This window comes from Stegostoma tigrinum, chromosome 17 (genome assembly GCF_030684315.1).
Source record: "Stegostoma tigrinum isolate sSteTig4 chromosome 17, sSteTig4.hap1, whole genome shotgun sequence".
Lineage (NCBI taxonomy): Eukaryota > Metazoa > Chordata > Chondrichthyes > Orectolobiformes > Stegostomatidae > Stegostoma > Stegostoma tigrinum.
In genome coordinates this window covers 33,988,035-34,009,505 of record NC_081370.1, presented here as the reverse complement: position 1 = coordinate 34,009,505, position 21,471 = coordinate 33,988,035, and the positions used below count along the sequence as shown (strand labels likewise).

Genomic DNA, 21,471 nt, shown 5'->3' with positions numbered 1-21,471 from the left:
CATGAACACCTGCTGTCATGTCTTTCTGCACCCCCCAAAATAAAACTATTCATTTTTATCTTTCACCCAATATTTCCCCAGCTCTGGCATTAGGCAAATACCAAACACTCTTTCCAAGTAAAACCATGTTTATATGCATTTCTGACAATTTATGGCACTGTACTTGCTGCTCATGTTCTGGTTTCTACATTGCAGCAAAACATACGAAGGCACTTCACAGGACAGATATGAAAATAAATCTGACACTGAATCACAGTATAGCATATGTCTAAAAGATTAGTCAAAGAGGTGGGTTTTAAGGAGACTCTTAATGAAGGAAAGTGAGGCAGAGAAGCTTATTGTAGATAACAGAACAGCCACTGGTGAAGCAGTTAAAACCAGATATGCTTTAAGAGTTTGGAATTGGAGGAGCACAGACAAATATTTCAGAGAGTTAAAGCAGATTGCAGGTAGAGGTATTAGCCAAACAACAGGGGAATTTGAAAACGAGGATGAGAATTTTAAAATCTAGGCCAATGATCCTCAAACTATTTGCAAGCTCTCCCTTCTCCAATTTGAATGATAACTATGGAGAGGAGAGTACCTTGTCTGGGCATGCTTGCACTCACTAGATCAATGCCACTAAACATCAAGCATTTGATAGTGAGCCAAAAGAACTCTTTAACTTTGGAAATCACTTTCAATGCTGGGTTCAAGCGGGCCTGGGATGCTTGCCCATATCAAGTCAATGGACATAGGCTGGCAACTGTAATTCAATCACTGACTCGGAGTGGAAAAGAACATGAAGTCATATGGTTGAGCCAGGAATGTTACTGCCCAATTCAAACTTTATTGTTGTTTTTCTCTTTGTCTGGCAGCTCTACAGGTTCCTTATCCCAGGCTAGCTCGACAGCTTCACGGAATATGCACTAAGATCAGAGGATCTAAGGGTGTGGGGCCAATGAATGGGTTTGAGGGGTGGCAAGGGAGAACCATTTGTGAAGAGTGTCTGATGATTGAGTGAGAGAAAGAGAGTTGGGGCAGGAGCTTGGGAAGAGATGTGTGAGTGATTTGCAGAGGGGGTGATTGATTGCTAAGGCAAGGCGAAATTGATTGCCCTGTCAGCAAGGCAGCACTTGACAAATTGTAGCATGAAGGAGCAAAACTGATGTCAGTGGAAATTGAAGGAAATCTCTCTATAGGTTGGAGTTATGCCTATCACAAACGAAGACCATTGTGATTGTTGAATGTCAATTGGCTCGGTTCTGGGACATCACTGCATGAATTCCCTAGGGTAATGTTCTGCTCACAACCACCTTTTGCTGCTTCATTAATGACTAGAATTCCATTGAGGTCAGGTGGGAATGTTAATGATAAAACAATAATCATAATCAGACACAACTTCGACAAATCAGGAGTAGAATATTCCTAGCATCTGAACAACATGGGCAATGGTGTGAAAATTGAGAGAACACACAAGAATAGAAAAATTAGATTCTCAATGCGGAGAAAAGTCTGATTTTGCTATTAATATTTTAGCAAGTAGTTGATAATCTTGCGAGTGAGTGAAAAGGGGCTTCTTTGCATGTATTAACATATTATTATCTGATCTTACTTCAATTATTGCAGGTGGCTGTTTGCCCAAAAACTGCTGACAAACGATTTGGCACCAATTCATAACTTAAAAATCAGAGAGGTTACCTGGTGGCTGCAGTTCACCAGCATTTTCTCCAGGCATCTATCTTGGCCAGCATTCCTGGACATCTCATGGCATTAAATGCTGGCTTAGACAGCAATGTCTTCATCCTGTGAACTAATTCACAAAGGGAGGCCTATAAGTAAGTTGCTAAATTGATTTGGGAAGAGAGGCTGCTGACAGAGTGATTACGTGGGGTGAGGGGTGGGGAAGAGGGATACGTAGTTCTGCAAATCTGTGATCTGAGAGAAAGGGCTGATCTGAGCATAAGTGAGGGGCAAGGTTCTTCACTGAATCTTTTGTCAGCAGGGCATATGAGGAGCTTAGCTGTAACCTACATGAGTACATAACGTAACATTTCTACAAATTACTTTAGCAACTCAAATTTTCACATGTATCTTCATGAAAAATTTTCAAAACTCATGAATATACCCAATGTTTCCTGTCTGAGAATGTTGCTGTTTGGAGTGGTGTTCATTTTCAGGTATTAAAATGGGGTCATAATTTGGGAAGGACTGATTTGGTATTACTCATCTGGGAGCCTGTGTATATGCATGAGCAGAATGGAGATAGGTGAATGTAACTTGGTTCAAATTCAGATTGACAGTTAAGATTTGAATGACCATAAGACTGTAAAGCCCGATGGTATCTACCCCAGATTATTGAGAAAAGGATTAGAGGAGATTGCTGGGGCCTTGGCCAAGATCTTTGAATCCACACCACCCACTGGAGGCGTCCCAGAGGACTGGCAGGTAGCTCGTGTTGTTCCTCTGTTCAAGAAGGGAAATGGGGATAATCCAGGAAACTATAGACTGATGAGCCACACATTAGTGGTTAGGGAGCAATTGGAGAGAATTCTTAGGGATAGAATTTATGCAAATTTGGAAAAGCGTAGCCTAATTAGGGACAGTAGACATGCCTTTGTGTTGGGCAGCACATGTCATACTGACTTGATAGAATTTTTCAAGGAGGTAACTGTGTAGGATGGGCTGAAGGGCTAAAAGTTAATGATGATATTTGATAGCTGGATGAGAAAATAGATTGTATAGGATGGTAAATTAGGCTCGTAAAGTTATTGATGATACTTGATGAACTGCATGACGTGGAATGAGCCATGCGAACATTCATTTACAGGCTGAAGTCAACACCAGCAGCTTGTTTTTCCATAGCTGTATTTTCTATACTGGCCAGCAGTTTTGTTTTCTGTATCTGCGGTTCTCTGTGTTGGCTGATTGTTACGCTGTATAAGAGAGAATTTTTTTCCAAGTCATCGGACTTCACCTAGAACCAGGTTCTTGAATGCTGCCAGGAACAAACTCAGACCAGCCATCAATCGAGGGGTCCCCAACAGCCAGAAGAGCATGAGGCTTATTGTTTAGTTCCTCTCATTTTCATTCTTTATATCAACTTAATAAATGTTCCTCTCTTTTTGTCTTTTATTATTACTCAATAAATTATCATATTTAGGCAATTTGCTGTTGTCGAGCCTTTGTTTAACTGCATTTAACCAAATCTGAAAAGAACTGATTAGATGCACTCTGTGATCCAAGACATTTTTGGTGACAAGGATGCAATTTGGGAAAATGTGTAAGAGAAGGGGAAAGCAACCTGATGGTCTGGAGACCTTCCTATTCCAGGGATGAATGCAGAACACTCTGGATTCAGGTCTGTAGCTACATGTTGGCACAATTAGGCCCCCTGAAAAGATGGTGTACAGTTATAATGGGAGAAAGAGAGAACTGGTGTCCAGGTTTCTGTGCTATTCAAGTGCACTGAACCTTGTCGAAGAGTTAACTCTGGAAATTGAAGGAAATCTCTCTATAGGTTGGAGTTATGCCTATCACAAACGAAGACCATTGTGATTGTTGAATGTCAATTGGCACGGTTCTGGGACATCACTGCATGAATTGAATGCACCTTTGTTTGTTGATCGTCTTGTACAATGTGTGTGTTTTATGTTCCCTGGATCTTGAGATCTGGGATTACTTTGAAGTTTGTTGGTATTTTGGAAATATATGATGATTTGAAAGTGTGTTCTGTGCCTGTATCAATGTGGGACATGAATGGTTAATGTAATGTCCTTTTAAGAAACCATTAGTGGTTGCATAAAGCAAAAATCTGTGAAACAATGATTCAAACATTTGGTTTGTAAATTTTAGTAAAAATTTACTTGTTGTGCTTGGACTTTGATAAATTTTAGTTCCAGAAATTACCATGTTGGAAATTTCATTTACCAGTCAGAATAAAATTCTAAATATTGTTTTAACATGCATGAATCTAATACCCAATGATAAGATTGACTCATTGTTAATATCCAAGTGATAGGGACATTTGAATGTTGAAATTACAACTCCCTGTGTGTGAGAGGTTTAGGAAATGCAAATTTAACAAAGGGTTGGGCTTTTACTTCATTCAAGGAGGAGGAGAGACAGATGATGTAATTATGTGCAGGAGTTTACAGCCCATTCCCTTCTTTTTGAATCCATAGCAGATTAAAACTAATTAACCCATTCTGCTTGATGTGGAATGGATGGAGCTTGTTTTTCTTTTAGAAATTGGAGACACTGAAGGCTGAGGCCAATTGCAGAATTTCAGCATTGCAACACAATGATGGATGAGGCACCCACAACCGATCAAGCCATTCATCAATAACATATTTCAGTGTTGGGGAAAGTACTGTGGAAATAGTAATTGTAGTGAGTGTCAGGAATCGGACAAAATCCCCAGTAGGGTAGGGGATTTTAGTTGTGACAGACAGCATGTCAGTGCAGGCTTGGAAGGCCGAAGAGCCTATTCCTGTGCTGTAATTTTCTTTGTTCTTTGTTATTTGTACCTGAGAAATCAGGACCTTATGTGGAGATATAAGTAAAACCTCATAGATCATTTGATAAGATCATATGGGAGTCAAGAATACTTGACATTGTCTCGGGATACCAATATAAGTGTGCAAAAGTGAATGTTACCTCAGAGGTAACAAACATGAGATGGTCAAAAAACATGCACTGAAGCACAGGTCTCAAATGTACACCTACTTGACAGAGGATTAGTGTCACTTGGAAGAGTCCAAAAACAGAGTTTAAATGATAATACACTGACAAAAAAATCCATAGAGAAACTGTCTTTAAAACAATAAAAATAGTATTAGTGAAAGGGAGGCAAAAAGAATTACAATAAAAATAAAAAGTGTGTTAGTTTATTATATAAAAATGTTACAGAAATTAAAGAATATGCACTCTGGGAGGAGTAATAATAGACTGAGTGAATGGACCCATTGGATGACATACAGAATCCCATCTTGAGTGTCTGTATGATGCATGTAGTCCAGCGATTAAACCAGTAGGTGAAATTGTAATGTGTTAGGACAGTTAGTGTATGTGAAAAAAGACTCAAGTGGTGTAGACGTCTGTGGTAAGGGGACCCTGGGAAAAATAAAAGGTGGGACACATAAGTTGAAGGTAAAACTTGATGAATGTTAGAGCTGTGTTGTTTGATACCATGTATATTGTAGCTCAAAACAGGTACTTGCATGTGGAGGAAATTACCACTCAATGATTCAATCATTCATAAAATTGGCAAGGGAGGAAACTGAGAAATATCCTCAAGACAAATACAGATGAAGAGAGCTGGAGAAATTTTGAGTCCATGTATGACGACTTTACTGTTATTTAGTGTTTTGATCTGTAGATTGGGAACTGGAGAATAAAGAAAACTAGAAATTAAAGGGGTCTCCGGAAGCCAGAAGGGTTTGAGGCTTATTGTTTCCTTCCTCACTTTAAACATAGAACATAGAACATTACAACGCAGTACAGGCCCTTCGGCCCTCGATGTTGCGCCGACCTGCGAAACCAATCTGAAACCCATCTAACCTACAATATTCCATTATCATCCATATGTTTATCCAATGACCATTTAAATGCCCTTAAAGTTGGCAAGTCGATTACTGTTGTAGGCAGGGCATTCCATGCCATTACTACTCTCCGAGTAGTACACCACATCAACCGCTTTACCCTCATCCTCCTGTTTGGTCACCTTCTGAAAGAACTCAATAAAGTTTGTGAGGCACGACCTATCCTTCACAAAACTGTGTTGACTATCCCTAATCAAATTATTCCTTTCTAGATGATTATAAATCCTATCTCTTATAATTCTTTCCAACACTTCACCCACAAGTGAAGTAAGGCTCACTGGTCTGTAATTACCAGGGTTGTCTCTATTTCCCATCTTGAACAAGGGGACAACATTTGCTATCCTCCAGTCTTCTGGCACTATTCCTGTAGACAATGACAACATAAAGATAAAAGCCAAAGGCTCTGCAATCTCTAGCATCCCAGAGAATCCTAGGATAAATCCCATCCAGCCCAGGGGACATCTATTTTCACACTTTCCAGAATTGCTAATGAACCTCATGAACCTCAATCCCATCTAATCTAATAGCCTGTATTTCAGTATTCTCCTCAACAACATTGTCTTTTTCCTGTGTGAATACTGACAAAAAATATTCATTTAGCGCCTCTCCTATCTCTTCGGACTCCACGCACAACTTCCCACTACTGTCCTTGACTGGCCCAAATCTTACTCTAGTCAATCTTTTATTTCTGACATACCTATAGAAAGCTTTTGGGTTTTCCTTGATCCTACCTGCCAAAGACTTCTCATGTCCCCTCCTGGCTCTTCTTAGCTCTCTCTTTAGGTCCTTCCTGGCTAATGTGTAATTCTCAAGTACCCTAATCTAGCCTTCATGCCTTATCTTTACATAAGCCTCCTTCTTCCTCTTGACAAGAGATTCAACTTCTTTAGCAAACTACAGTTCCCTCACTCGACCACTTCCTCCCTGCCTGACAGGTTCATACTTATCAAGGACACACAGTAGCTGTACCTTGAACAAGCTCCACATTTCAATTGTGCCCAGCCCCTGCAGTTTCCTTTCCCATCCTATGAATCCTAAATCTTGCCTAATCGCCTCATAATTGCCTTTCGCCCAACTATAACTCTTGCTCTGCGATATATAACTATTCATTTTCATTGCTAAAGTAAATGTAACCGAATTGTGGTCACTGTCACCAAAGTGCTCACCTACCGCCAAATCTAACACCTGACCTGGTTCATTACCCAAATCCAATGTTGCCCTTGTTGGCCTATCTACATACTGTGTCACGAAACCCTTCTGCACACATTGGACAAAAACTGACCCATCTAAAGTACTCGAACTATAGCATTTCTAGTCAATATTTGGAAAGTTAAGGAGCCCGTAACAACAACTTGTTACTTTTGCTCCTATCCAGAATCATCTTTGCAATCCTTTCCTCTACATCGCTGGAACTTTCGGAAGCCTATAGAAAACTGTCAACAGGTTGACCTCTCCTTTCCTGTTTCTAACCTCAGCTCAAACTACCTCAGTAGACGAGTCCTCATCAAACCTCCATTCTACCACCGTACTACTGTCCTTGACTAACAATGCCACACTTCCTCCTCTTTTACCACCATCCCTGACCTTACTGAAACATCTAAACCCTGGCATCTGCAACAACCATTCCTGTCCCTGCTCTATCCATGTGTCCGGAAATGGCCACAAGATCAAAGTCCCAGGTATTCTCATACTTTTTGTTTACTTAAATGTTCCCTTTTTTGTCTATTATTACTCAATAAATGTTTGTATTTAAGAAAATTGCTGTTGTTGAGCCTTCTCTTAGTTACATTTAACCAAATCCAAAAAGAACCATTTGGATGCACTTGGTGATCCAAGACAGTGACGAAGATGATCGATGAGGGTAGATCAGTGAATGTTGCCTACACAGATTTTAGTAAGGCTTTCAATAAGGTCATCCAAACTCATCCAGAACCTGAAGTTGAATGGGATCCAAGGTGGCTTAGCCACTTAGATTCAGAATTGGGTTTCCCATAGAAGGCAGATGGTAGTGATGGAAGGGCATTTTTCAGACTGTAAATCCATGGCCAGTGATGTTCTAGAGAGGTCTCTACTGGGACATCTGCTGTTTGTGATATAAAGAAATGACTTGGATGAAGTGGGTTTGGGTGGGTGGGTGGGTTTGTAAGTTTGCAGATTATACAGTTGTGGGTAGTGTAGAAGGTCATCAAAGGATATAGCTCAATTACAGATATAGGCGAAGAAATAGCAGATGGAGTTTTATTCAGGTAAGTACAAGGTGCGACACTTTGGGAGATCAAACGTTAAGGAAAAGTATACAGTTAATGGCAGGACTCTGAACAGCATTGACGTACAGAGGGATCTTGGATCATAGCTCTCTGGAATTGGCTATGCAAGTAGATTGGGTGGTAACAAAAAAAGGCATATGGGCAACCCTGCCTTGATTGGTCAGAGGATTGAGCATGTGAGTCAGGGTGTCATGTTGCTGCTTTATAAGACTTTGGTTAGGCCACACTTAAGAGTATTGTGTTCAGTTTGGGTCACCGCATTATGGGAAGGATGTGGAGACTTTGGAGAGGGTACAGAAAAGGTTTACCTGGATTGGAAGGTATGGGCTATAAGAAGTGGTTAGAAAAACTTGAGTTGTTTTCTCTGGAGTGGCAGAGGCTGAGGGATGACTTGATAGAAGTCTATAAAATTTTGAGATGCATCGATAGGATTGACTGTCAGAATCTTTTTCCCAGAGTTGAAATACCAAGAGGCATGCATTTAAGAGGGGGTAAGTTCAAAGGAGATGTGATGAGCAAGCTTTTTACAGAGTGGTAGAAGTGTGGAACATGCTGCCAGCGGTTGATGGAAGCAGTTACAATAGGCACTTTTAGACAAGCACATGAATATGCAAGGAATGGAGGGATGTGAACCAAAGGCAGGCAGTAGGGATTAGTTTAATTTGGTGTCATGTCCGGCAAACATCATGGGCCCATGGGCCTTGTGTTGTACCGTTCTATGATCTCTGTAAGGTTATGGAAAGTCACATGTTGAAAGCTGGGCAAGAGTCTACGGGGACAGACAGGTTTTGAGCAATCAAAGGCACGGAAGAGCGTCATACAAAATGAGTTCACATGAAGACAAAGTTGGATAATCTCCAGGAAATAGGCAGTTTTGTTGATATTTAGTGCAGATTTCATTTTGGGCTTAAACTGCTTTGCCTCAAATAATTCGGGGAATAGAGGTTATTACGGGGTCAGAATATATTTCGGCTTTTCAGCTACTTGATACTGGGTATGCAATCTGCCTTATACGGAGACACTGGGGGCTACTGCGAGAGGTCCCTAGCGTGCGGGTGGAAACTAACGTTACCTTTAGGGCTGATGTTCCTAAGGAGCAACATAGGAAAGGAGAAATGTGTTAGTTAAAGATGCCTTTAAAATGTGGTTGATCAATCAATTGAGTCAAAATAGTCAAAACTCTTATTGTTGAAGATACAAGACTAACCTTTCTAGGAAAAAAAAACTGCAAATGATAGAAATAGAAAATGCTGGAACCAGTTCCGAAGATGATTCACGGTAGACGTGCAGGAGGTGGAAGAATACAGCAGGCCAGGCAGCATCTGGAGAAAAAGTGCAGTCAACATTTCGGGTATTACCGTTCTTCAGGGCTGATTCACATTGGACCCGAAAGCTAACTCTGTTTCTCTCTCCACAGGTGTTGTCAGACCTGCTGAGTTTCTTCAGCATTTTCTGTTTGTAAAGTCACACTCTTTCTTTATTTACCTTTATTAAGATTCTTACAACGCGAGTCAGGTGTCAGCAGCTGATTGAAATAGTCTGATCCCTCCTCATTCAGATTAATATTGTTTTCTCACATTGCCACATTGAGTAACTTCACACAACAAACATCCCGACACTTGTTTAAAATATTACAATGAATATAAACTTTTCCAAAAAAAATCCATGCCCAAATTCTGCAATGAAATGAAATCATATATTATGCACGACTTTTGTAATCTTATCGTTTTATGTATTTCCTCTTATTAATTCGCGTGCAAAGTATCGTCTATGCTAAAACAGTTAAGAATCCCAACAAGTTCCGCGACTTCAACTGGGAAACTCGATGTTTCCACTGCACAGTTAACCTATTTGAAATTCCTTTTGTGACCTATTTGAATCTTAAACTGAACTTCTAAATGTTCTGGATGAGAATGCCATCAATTGAACCGTTTCGAAAACGATAAGCTTGAGACCGGTGATTTTAGTGTTGCAAAACCGCAGCGCGTGGAGTTTTGTATCCCAGTTAATCATTAGAAACCGTCGGGATACTCGCTCGGCTAAAGTAACTGCGTCCCAGAGGAGTTGCGATCGGAATTCCTGCCATTGTTCAGACAGGACGCTGCTTTGGGAGAAGAGGCAAATCCAACCCCCAACTTCCTTCCCACGGCATTCGATTGGAATCCTCTCGGCGTTCCAAGAGAACGTCGCGTTCCCCAGCGATCCATCCTCCCATTGTTCTGGCCGAACGCTGCGTCACTCGGCATTCGAACTCAGTGTTACCGTAACAAGCCCTGCTCATTCTCAGCCAATACCGCGATCGACCCCCCCCAAAAATCAGTGCTTCCCTCAGCCCGCATTTAAAGGGCCCCCGTATCCAAAGCCTCGACTTGATTCCCGGAAGTGACGGCCCCTTTGTGAATACCGGAGATCGGTGGAAGATGGCGGCTCGGTTCTATGCTGAAGTCTGAGGTGAGTGGAAGCGCGCTCTACAGCGCCGATTTTTTTAAAAAAGAAAGCTTTATAGCCAGCGTCCTTAACGGTCGGACCCCGCACTGTGGGATGAATAGAGAAGGGGGTTCGCTGTATCTTGCTGGATGGACTGTAGCTTTCAGTGACTCTGAAAATGTATGGAATACTGTGTAAAAGTTCCAGAGTCTGTTGTAGGTGTAGTACTGGGTCAGAACTAGGATTTCTGAGTCGCTCATCAAACGAATAGTCAGCGTATTTTGTACAGTAGAATTAGTACGTGCCGTGTCGATGTAAAGTTCGATAGCGCGGATCTTGAATTGAGATCATTTGTATCTCTGTCTTCGTAACGGTTTAACTCTTCGCTCTGTGCACGGGGAGTTTTGGTTTCTGAAGCTATCTTTTTGAAGTTGTCTGATTTGAAACTTACTTATCGGTCCAACTATTCATTCATTCATTCATTCATGTTTTCAACCGAGTGGGTGTATTTGTCATTGTTTCTGCTTTGATATGATTCGAAGTTCCTGCTATCAAGACTGTCCGCTCGGCACGATTTATTTTCAAATATCGTTGCGAAGAACAGATATTTACCGGTCAGCCCGAGTTTGTGTCTACGCTTTGAACATTTAGCAGCGTTACAACTGAAATACTTGCCGATATATTGGATGGGATGCTTTGAAAGATGAGATGTTTTAATGACTTTCTTTTCCTAAAATTTATATTTACTGACGAGCACTACTACAGTTGGGTCGAGTCAACTGATGGAAAGGATTCTGCAAGTTGTTTCGATCAAAATTAGTTTCACGGTGTTGTGGCGGAATCACACGTTACAATATGTACAAAACTGGCAATTTAACATAAAGATAGTAATGACTATCCAAGTTATACTTTGAATTTCATGTATTCTGGGATCTAAAAAGAGCTGGTAATCTGAAACAATAAAGAAACTGCTGCAGAAATTCAGTAATTCCCTGAAGGGTCCCTTGGGTTGAAACGCTAATTCTGCCTTCTTTCCACAGATGTTGCCAGACCTGCTGCATTTCTCCAGCAATTGCTGTTTTTCTTCTCCTAGAACTCCCAGAGTCCCTACGGTGTGCAAACAGGCCCTTGAGCCCAACAAGTCCCCATCGACTCTGAGCATCTGACCCAGACCCAACCCACCTAATCTGCACATCCCTGAACACTACGGGTAATTTAGCATGGCCAATCCACCTAGACTGCACATCCTTGGACTGTGGGAGGAACCCGGGGATTACCCGCACAGACACGGGGCGAACGTGCAAACTCCACACAGATGCCAGAGGCTGGAATTGAACCCGTGACCCTGGTGCTGTGAAGCAGCAGTGCTAACCACTGAGCCACTGTTCTGTCATGTAGTCTAATGTGGCACTATGGTAAACAATTCGTGTAAATTTTGTGTGCCTGGAAAGGAGTTCGTGTTCAACACCGTGAAGTTTGGGGCAAACTTTGAGTTTATTGCAAAGACCTTTCTCTCTCAGCTGGAAATCTGGCGGCTGTTTTACAGAGAAGCGTTTTAATCCTGCAATACTATGGGATCGTAAGACTGCCAGATAAGGATTTATTTGTGTGTTTCTCATTCACACGATAACTCGGGATTAAAATTGTCACTTGGCTCTACGATTAATTATGAAAACCAACGCACTTTCCCCTGCCCCATTTCTGAAAAAGGGTCTAGGCTCGAAATGTCAGCCTTCTTGCTCCTCTGCTGCTTGGCCTGCTGTGTTCATCCAGCTCTCCACCTTGTTATCTCCGATTTCTTGAAGGCATGTTTTATCTTTGACTAATTAGCTGTTTTTATTGATGAGGTGACTTAGAGGGCAGAAAGTGATCATACCGTTGACTTGGTATGAATAGATCTCCAAAAGGCATTTGATAACTTGACTCATAGTAGATCTCTGAGAAAATTGAGAACTTGCGGGATTTTGTTTTAAAAATGGCCAGTAGCAACATGGAGGCCAAGTTGAATGATAGAAAACAGAATAGAGGCACTTCCTCAAGACAGGCAGAGTGGGTAGAAAACAATGATGGTGAGCAGGACAGAGGATTACAATGGACAATTTTTCAGGGTAACAGTAGAACTTCAAGGTGGATATGCCTGGAGGAGAAGTGGCAATGAATTAAACACTCGAATAATATCAAAACACTGCAGGTGTTGGAAATCTGAAACAGTTAGAAAATGCTGCCAAAGCTCAACAAATCTGGCAGCCTCTGTTTCTCCCTAGGTAACATTTTGAATCCAACACAATGCATCTTCAAAACTGGAGAAAGATCACAGCCAACTCGAAACATTAAGTCTATTTTCCACTGTATAGATGCTGCCAGACCTTTTGACTTTTCTGTCTTTGTTTCAGATTCCCAGCATCAGTCATTCTGAAGAAGGGTCAATGGACCCAAAACTGCTTCCTCTCCACTGGATCCAAACCTGCTGATATCTTCCAGCAATTTCTGTTTGTCTATCGGTAGTTTTCTGCTATTTATAACACTATAGTGGTGAATGGCTCTTGCTTGGATTGAGGTGACTCATTGGTTGTTGTTTAGACTTGAAGATTCATTGAGGTTCCCAGTGATCAGTCTTAAGTGTACTAAATTTATAAATGTGACACCTTAGAAACGAGTACTTTGAAGAGGATGGTGTTAAACTTAAAAGTACAGAGTCCGGAAAGTGGAATGTGAGGAAAAGTGGTTAATGTGACTTAATGCAGAGAAATGTGAAGTTTTTTTTTTGGTTGGGATAAACAAGGAGAGGTGCAATAAAGTTAAGGGTAGAATTCCCAATGCGGTGCATATGGAGAGGGGCTGAGGAGTACACAAACGTACAAACTAGTAGGAGTAGGGCATTTGACCTTAGAATTATACAGCACAGAAACAGATCTTGTGGTCGAACCAGTCCATGTCAACCATGATCCCAAATTAGACTGATCAAACCTGCCTGCTCCTACCACATATCCCTCCAAACCTTTCCTATTCATGTACTTATCCACATGTATCAGTGAAATATAATAACTGTAATAACTATGTGATAAAAATATAGTCAATCCTTAACTAAGCCTGCTGTCAACCTTGGTCCACTATTCAGTAGGATCATGGCTAATCTGATGGTAACCTCAAATCGCATATCACTTACCCCACAAATCATTCCAGATGGCAGGACAGACCTGACTTGCAGTTGCAGTGTGAGATCCAGAGCTTTTTTAATTGAGCCACGGTGATCAATGCAAGGAAGTTATGAAAAACCTGTATAAAACACTGTTTCATCCTCAAATGCAGTATTACATCCAACTTTGAGCAGTTCAGAAAAAATATGAACACAGAGGGTGCAGAAAATTTGGGTGGTTCTAGGGCTGAAGATTTTCAGTTTCTAGTTAGACTGGAGGTACTGGGCCTTTTGAAATGAAAGTTAAGATGAGATTTGATAGAATCCTTCAAAATCATGAGGGACCTGGAAAGGCAGATGGGTTCAAACTGTTCCAGTTGATGACAGTGCTGACAACCAGATATCACTAAATTATTAGTCAAAGAAGCCATGATGATGAGGTAAAAATGTTTTGCACCATAAGTACAGTGAGTGTGGTGGAGGCAGATTCAGTTCTGTTTCTGAAACGAATTGGATGATTATCTAAAGAAGAAAATTGCAGTACTATAGGGAAAAGGGTGGGAGTCTTACACAGACCTGATACAAACATGAGGCCAAATGTTATCCTTCTGTGCTGTAGCCAATCTGATTTCTGTTGGAATGTTATGGGTGTACTTAGTTTACTAGTGGGAAAGGTCAGATAGTGTCTTTCTTTATGATTTCATTCATGTTCCTCAATTGTTTAGATCCTCTGAGTACCATAAAGCTTGAATGTCACAATGTGTCAGCTCCTCATGAAATTTATTAACTTCTATTTCATGGATTTCTGCTCAATGTCATCCTTGAAATAGTTACAATTTGTTTACTCGTCCTTTTTCCTCCTCACTGACAATCCTGTTGCATCCACAGGAGCTGCAACTATAGACCAGAGGCTTAAGACCTTGTGCCTTTGGTATTTGAAAGTCAACATGCATTTTCTACTTGAATGAGTAGTCCCTCTGGGAAGATGCACTCGATGTTTTGAGAAAGGTAGGCACCACGGGGTGGCATGCCTTGCCTCCCCTTCCAGCTCCATTTTGGTTTGGGACCCCTGTCCATCCTTTCCCTCCCTCACCTTTAGGTGATCTCTGTTGCCCTTGCTGAGCATTGCACTTGAGATAATGGGAGCTGCAGATGCTGGAGAATCCAAGATAATAAAGTGTGAAGCTGGATGAACACAGCAGACCAAGCAGCATCTCAGGAGCATTGCACTTCATGTGATTAATTGGAAAACACGGGTGATGAAGTGGGGTGGTTAACAAGTGACTTGGGCAAAAAGCTAGTCAGTTGCAAATGATTAACCCTCCTGGACATAGAAAGACCAGGTATGTCAAATGAATGATTTGGTGATGACTTTTGAAACCTAAAAGTAAGAAAGCTGGTATGGCTCAATGAACAGCAACAGCACAACTCCATGACCTTGTGGATTGGCCATTCTTTTAATTCTTTTGAATTATGTAACCTCAGTACTAATGCTGTATAATCCAATTTGCAACCAAAGATTAGCTGACTGCAGAATCCAGGTAAGGTTACCATTCATGGACCTTTATGAATTACAACAATATGAATTGCAACAAATTTATCGTTGGATTTCAATTTGCATGATATAGTGTGCATTTAGTGTGCAAGTCTCATATGGAAACTTTTGCGTGTTGGTGAACCCATACTGTGCACAATTTCTGCCAGCATATATTCAACACCTGTTTAAAAACATGGATAATTTATCTTTGTCTCAAGATGTTGAAGTTTTCAGTACAGTGCCACTTTGATCCCTATGGTCTGAATACTGCCTTTTTATGATGTGTTTTTGCTCCCTTGCTTTCATTTTTCTGAAAATGTAGCTCTTTTTAATCAATGTTTACATGAGAAATCTTTGGATTTTGGGAAACCAATCAATTCATCTTTTTGTGCTGGTGGGGCTAGGGGTAATGCATGGGTAAAGCGGTCAGCATAGTGTGTCCTTTGGCACCACCAAACGAGCAGGCAAGTCTAGTGGTAATTGATAGTATAATATTTAGGCAGTGAAATAAATATTTTGGAGCAGTCATTGAAAGGTTAACATTGGTTTACGCATGTTTGAATAGTATTCAGTTCTCTAGTCAGCAGATGAATTACTTAATAGAATGGTTAAATTGTGAATCCACAAAGATTTGGAAGGAAGTTATAAAAGACTTTTCAAAAAGTTCGATATGCTTTATTTATTGTTTCCTGTACCTGATATTTCTTGCACACTCCTAATGAATGGTTGACAAAGTTTTTGGCAATTTTTACCAGAGCGTATCCACTTTCATGCATTCTTTGAATCAAACCTCCCAGTAAAAGTATAGATAAGTTCAGCTCAAGATGCATTGGAATGTACTGTATGATCAAGAATGGAAAAAAATTTTTTAGTTTGGGATTTCTGTGTTTGCACTTTCTTATCCTTCATGTTTTCCATTTTGTACATAATACTGCATTTTCTCCTCCGTTGTTTGTTGCTTTGATTTCTTTTCTATTCCACTATACTGATGTTTCTACATTCTAAAAGTTTGTTTTCTTGACATATTGGGTTGTTTTCTTCAATGAAATATATACATTTTAAACTTTGAACTTGAAATGGAAATTTGCCTTTGTTTTTGTTCTTTGGGATGTGGGTATAATTAATCAGACTAGAGTTTGTTGCCTTTTCCTAATTGTATTGCGTGTTCAATTGTGAAGAGCAATTTGAGGATAGTTGATGTCAACACGATTGCTTTTGGTCTTGCAACACAGTAAAGCTTCTTGATAAACACACAGCTTCTTCTGCAAAGGACATTAGTGAACTAAATGCATTTATGTGCCTATTTTTACAATGGTTTCATGGATTGAGCTTAAATTTCATAAAATGGCATGATGAGATTTAACATGTATCTCAGATACACTAGTACTTTAGTTAGCAGGAAGTTTTTTTAAACTTGATTTTGTTTTTCTGCAGTGTCAAGATTCACATTTCAGTTTTCTGACTGCTGTGTGCCCAGTGACCAGAAGAAAGTTAACTGCCAACTGAGTTAAAGCTGAAATGTCTTCAGAAGAAAACAGCTATTGGCAGGAGTATAATTGCTAAATACTGACCTACTGTGTTGGAGGAAAGTGTGCCATACTGATGGTGACACCTGATGTTTATTTGTAGTTGCTTAAAGATCAGCTGGGAGAGAGAGAATCTTTGTTGAAATTTGCTTTGACACTGGAAGGCAGTGTATATGAACCTAATAAGTATTTGAATCAGAGTAACTGATTGTATTGTGGGAGAAATTGTCTTTAAAGTTTTTTTAAAAAACTGCAAATGTCATCCCGTTTTAATTTAAAGTTACCGGCTGTTTCCTCTTGCAACATTATATTTTTTGTTCTCCCACCTCCCTTCTGTCACCAAGGTAAAATGGTAATGGTTGATTATTTTAAAAAAAAACTTTTAACAGCCTTCAGATGATTTGAAGTGTTCGTTATTCCCTAAAATGTAAATTCAGTTGCAGTAATAGAGAACGATTAACTGTGTTGCAAAACAAATGAGTTGCATTATTTGGGACTGGGGCTTGATTCTTAACTGACAGCAAAGACCATTTTTAAGCTGTTTTCACAATTTCCTCCTTTGCTGTGATTTGGGGAGAGTTTGTTTGCTTCAGCTGTTTGTCAAAGTGCTTTCTTGGGAATTATTGCTATTTGGATGTTTACATTAGGAAAATGATCATCTTGACCCTAGGTCTGCCTGACTTACTATTTTAAATAAAATATAATGTGTAAGTTTGTCTTTTTTGAATACTGAACATTGTAACTATTAACATTGCAAATAGTAGTGTTCAAATCCTACTTTGCCCATGAGTTTTACTTCCAACTCCTGAGTTTCCTGTGCATTTGAGACTTTTGGTAAGGTGGTTGGTTGTAATTAGTAGTTCAAATGCTTTTTTGCTTGTTTTTGCAACATATAGGTTATGGGAAGTAGAACAGTATCTTTTTACGAAGTGTTGGAATACAAGTGACGTTCTGAGACTTCTCTTGTCTAGTTGGTAATTTAGACAAAATATTATGTCGGCGAGCATCTCATCAATTAAAAGAGAGACTGAGGGTGGAATTCTGTGCTGCAGAGTCCATAAATTATTGAGAGCCTGTTCTCATTTTAGTTTGAGATAGCGATGTGTGGAGCTGGATGAACACAGCAGGCCAAGCAGCATCAGACGAGCAGGAAGGCTGACGTTTCGGGCCTAGACCCTTCATCAGAATTCTTCATTTTCTTCAAAGGTCTAGGGCCGAAACATCAACCTTCCTGCTCCTCTGATGCTGCTTGGCCTGCTGTGTTCATCCAGCTCCACACATTGCTATCTCAGATTCTCCAGCATTTGCAGTTCCTACTATCTGTCCTTTTTAGTTTGCTTGGTTCCCAAGCAGAAGGATCCAGCTCCGATACTGAAATAACTCTAATTACTGCACGCCTTTTTTAAAAATGGGTGAAGAAAATAACTCTGTGAATTGAAATAGTATGTAGTTGTCTTGCCTTTTTAAATGCCTTTTAAACATTGCTAACATATTTGCTTCTAGAACCACCCCAGCTGTGTATTCCAGGCATACTTTACCCTGTTTTCTAAAAATAAAGTTGTCTCTTGCATCTCCTTTTTAAAATTTTTCCCCTTTCACGCTTCACTCTTAAACCTATGCCCCCTAGTGTTTGATGTTTCCACCCTGAGAGATTCTGATCATCTACCCTTTCCACACCTCTCATAATTTTATATACTCTTATCAGATTGCCCCTCTGCCCCTCAGCCTCTGGTGCTCTAGCGAAAACTTCCCAAGTTTGTCCAACCGCTTCTTTTTAGCTAACACACTCCAACTCGGGAAAACATCTTAGTTAAACTTTTCAGCACCCTCTCCAAAACCTCCCCATCCTCTTTAGTGTGTGCCAACACTTAGACTTGGTGCTCTGACCAATGAAGGCAATCGTGCCATGTGCCTTTGTGTTGTCACTTTTTGGGAGTTACAGATTTGCAATCGAAGATTCTTCTGCATATCAATGCACCTGAGAGTTCTGCCAGTTCCTCTTGTAGTTGATTTACTAAAATGCATCACCTCACACTAGTCCAGACTAAACTCCATCTGCTATTCCCCTGCTCAACTTTCCAACTCATGTATATCTTGCAGTATCCTTTGACACCCTTCCCCACCATCCAGAATACCACCAATTTTTGTGTTGTCTGCAAACTTATTAATCTGACCACCTTCCCTTTATAAAAACAAGAGGTCTCCACACTGATTCTGGTGAAATATCACTTGTCCCAGATGTCCAGTCATTAAAACACCTCTCCGTAAATGCCCTGTGTCTTCTATGACCAAGCTAATTTTTGTATCTAATTTACCAACTTGTCATGGACCTCGTGTGATTTTAATTATCTGAGGCCTATAATGAGGGGCCTTGTAAAATGCTTTATAGTCCAGGTAGGCAACATACACTGGTCTACCCTCTTGCAAAGTAAATCCTGTCGCTAATAATCTTCTCCAATAACTTCCCTACCAATCATTTTAAGGTGCACCAACCTATAGTTTTCTGGATTATCTGTGTTGCCTTTCTTAAACAAAGAACAACTTTGGCTTTGCTTCAGTCTTCTGCAACCTCATTTGCAGCAAAACGTCAAGCGCCTTCCTTCTCGACCTCTTCCCCTTGCCTGAGGCATGTGACTCTCGGGTTCAACCACTATCAGTTCTCTTTAGTGAGAGAGGAGCCCTGCGGTTTGGTAGCGCTATGCTGATTTTTATCCACATCTTAATGCTCAAAAGACCACGAAGCTAGTGTTTAACTCTTAAATGCACTACATTTATACATTGGAGAACTGTCACAGTTTTACTTGAAATTATTCCAAATCTGAACTTGGCCAGTGATTCCAACATTTGAAGAGGTTGTTCTGATGTGTAAGTTGGATTGACCAGGGCAATATCCCAGAATGTATTTCTTTTTTCCTAATGGAGCTTAGATGAACCAGTTATGGTATTGGATGTTCAGCGTCTGTTATTTGTCAATGTTGCCCACGTTGAGAACACCGTGTATGTCCCTTGGGTACCCTAGGAAAGTGAGGATCTTTTCCCTGGGCTGCACAACAGTGATCAGGAATATATAGGATTATGACCCTATGACAAATGAAGGAACAGGGCTATATAGCCAAGAATAGCAAATGACTTGTCAGCACTAGTGTTCCTTTGTTACAAGTTGCATAGTATCTGTAGAACCACAATAGACCATTCGCCCTGATTTGTGTTCTAGACTGGTGTTTACAGTCCATGTGTCTCCCACAGAGCCTCGCTATTCATTTTTCATTTGTACAAAAGCAGTTGCTGGATAGTACAGAACTACCTGTACTGAAAAAGACCAAGTCCTAAGTAGCTTGTTCTGCACTTGTCAGGACAAACCCAAAAAAGGCAAATTTCAAACAAATACAATTTGTACTAAAGGAGAAAAGGCTACTGATTCACTGAGGTCTTTCATAGAGAAAACAATGGAATTGTAGAATCCTTAGTGTGGAAACAGGCCATTTGGCCCAACCGGTCCACCCCGGCCCTCTGAAAAGCATCCCACCCAGACCCATTCCCCTAACCCTGCATTTCCCATGTCTAACCCACCTAACCTAAACACCCTTGGGCACCATGTGAAATTTAGCGTAGCCAAACCATCTACCCTGCACATCTTTGGACTGTGGGAGGATACTGGAGCACCCACACAGTCGCCTGAGGCTGGAATCAAACCCGGGTCCCTGGAGCTGAGGCAGCAGTGCTAACCACTGTGCTGCCTCAAACAATGTTAACTAAGGATTCCATAAACTCCATGTGATTTAATTGTAGCTTTTTACATGTCTTAGGTTTTCAGAGATTGGTTCCTGTATAAGAATAAATGTTACTACTTGCAAGTATATATGAGCCCACATTACAAGCATGACTGATCGTAACCGTGTCAGTGTTTATTATTAGCACACTCAGGATTGGTCAGCACTTGTTGAACAATCATGGAATCTCCTCTAACACGGTGTGTTTTGGCTTTTGCAAGCGTGGACTGATTGAGTATAGCTTGTACTCTGCCTTTTACAAACAACTAAACCCAAAGTATGCTCCTTCAGTCAGCCAATCACTTGAATGCAATGCCAGTGTACCTGGTATTTTAGAGACACCAAAGTGCTTGTCAATGTAAGAGTTGTAGAGTTATACAGCATGGAAACAGACCCTTGGGTCCAACCAGTTCATACCAAACATAATCCCAAACTAAACTAGTCCCATCTGCCTGCCTCTAGGCTGCATCCCTCTAAACCTTCCCAATTCGTGTACTTATCCAAATGTCTTTTTAAACATTGTAATTGTGTCCACATCCACTTTCTCAGGAAGTTCACACCACACATGAACCACCCCCTATTTTTGTTTTAAAATTTTCCCCTTGTGTCTTTTTTAAAAAAAACTCTTTTTTTAATCTCTTTTTTTTTTTCTTCTGCGCCCCCCCCCCCCCCCCCCCCCCCCCCCCCCGCCACCACACCAACCATAAAACTGTGCTCCTGGCCTTGAAAGGCCTTATCCATTAATTCTATCTATACACCTCATGATTTCATAAACCTTTACAAGATCCCCTCTTGAGTTCTGACACTCTGGTGAGGGGAGAAAAAATGTCCTAGCCTATCTATCTATCTTTCGAACATAAACCTTCCATACCGGGCAACATCCTTGTAAATCTCTTTTTGAACCCTGTCCAGCTTAATCCTCCCTGTAATAGTGCAATCAGGACTGCACACGGTACTCCACAAGAGGCCTAACCACTATCCTGTACAACCTCAACATGACATTCCAACTCCTATACGCAAAGGACTGAGCAACGAAGACAAATATGCTAAATGTCTATCTAACCACCATGTCTAAATGTGATGCAAGCTTCAAGGAATTAAGTACCTAAACGGTAGGTCCCTCTGATTTACAACACTGCCCAGGGCCTTACCACTAATTGTACAAGTTCTGTACTGGCTGTACGAAAATGCAATACTTCTCATTTATCCAGATTGAAAGCCATCTG

At 40.6% G+C, this 21,471-nt stretch overlaps 1 protein-coding gene across 1 annotated transcript in view; it reads left to right on the top strand.

Annotated features, from left to right (window-relative positions):
* Positions 1-9,921: 9,921 nt before the first annotated feature.
* The window catches only part of pik3c2a (phosphatidylinositol-4-phosphate 3-kinase, catalytic subunit type 2 alpha), a 125,855-nt gene continuing 114,305 nt past the window's right edge, over positions 9,922-21,471 (top strand). Inside the window, exon 1 of the mRNA XM_059651839.1 lies at positions 9,922-10,300. The gene's annotated coding sequence lies outside the window, so the exon portion shown is untranslated. The remainder of the gene's footprint in view (positions 10,301-21,471) is intronic.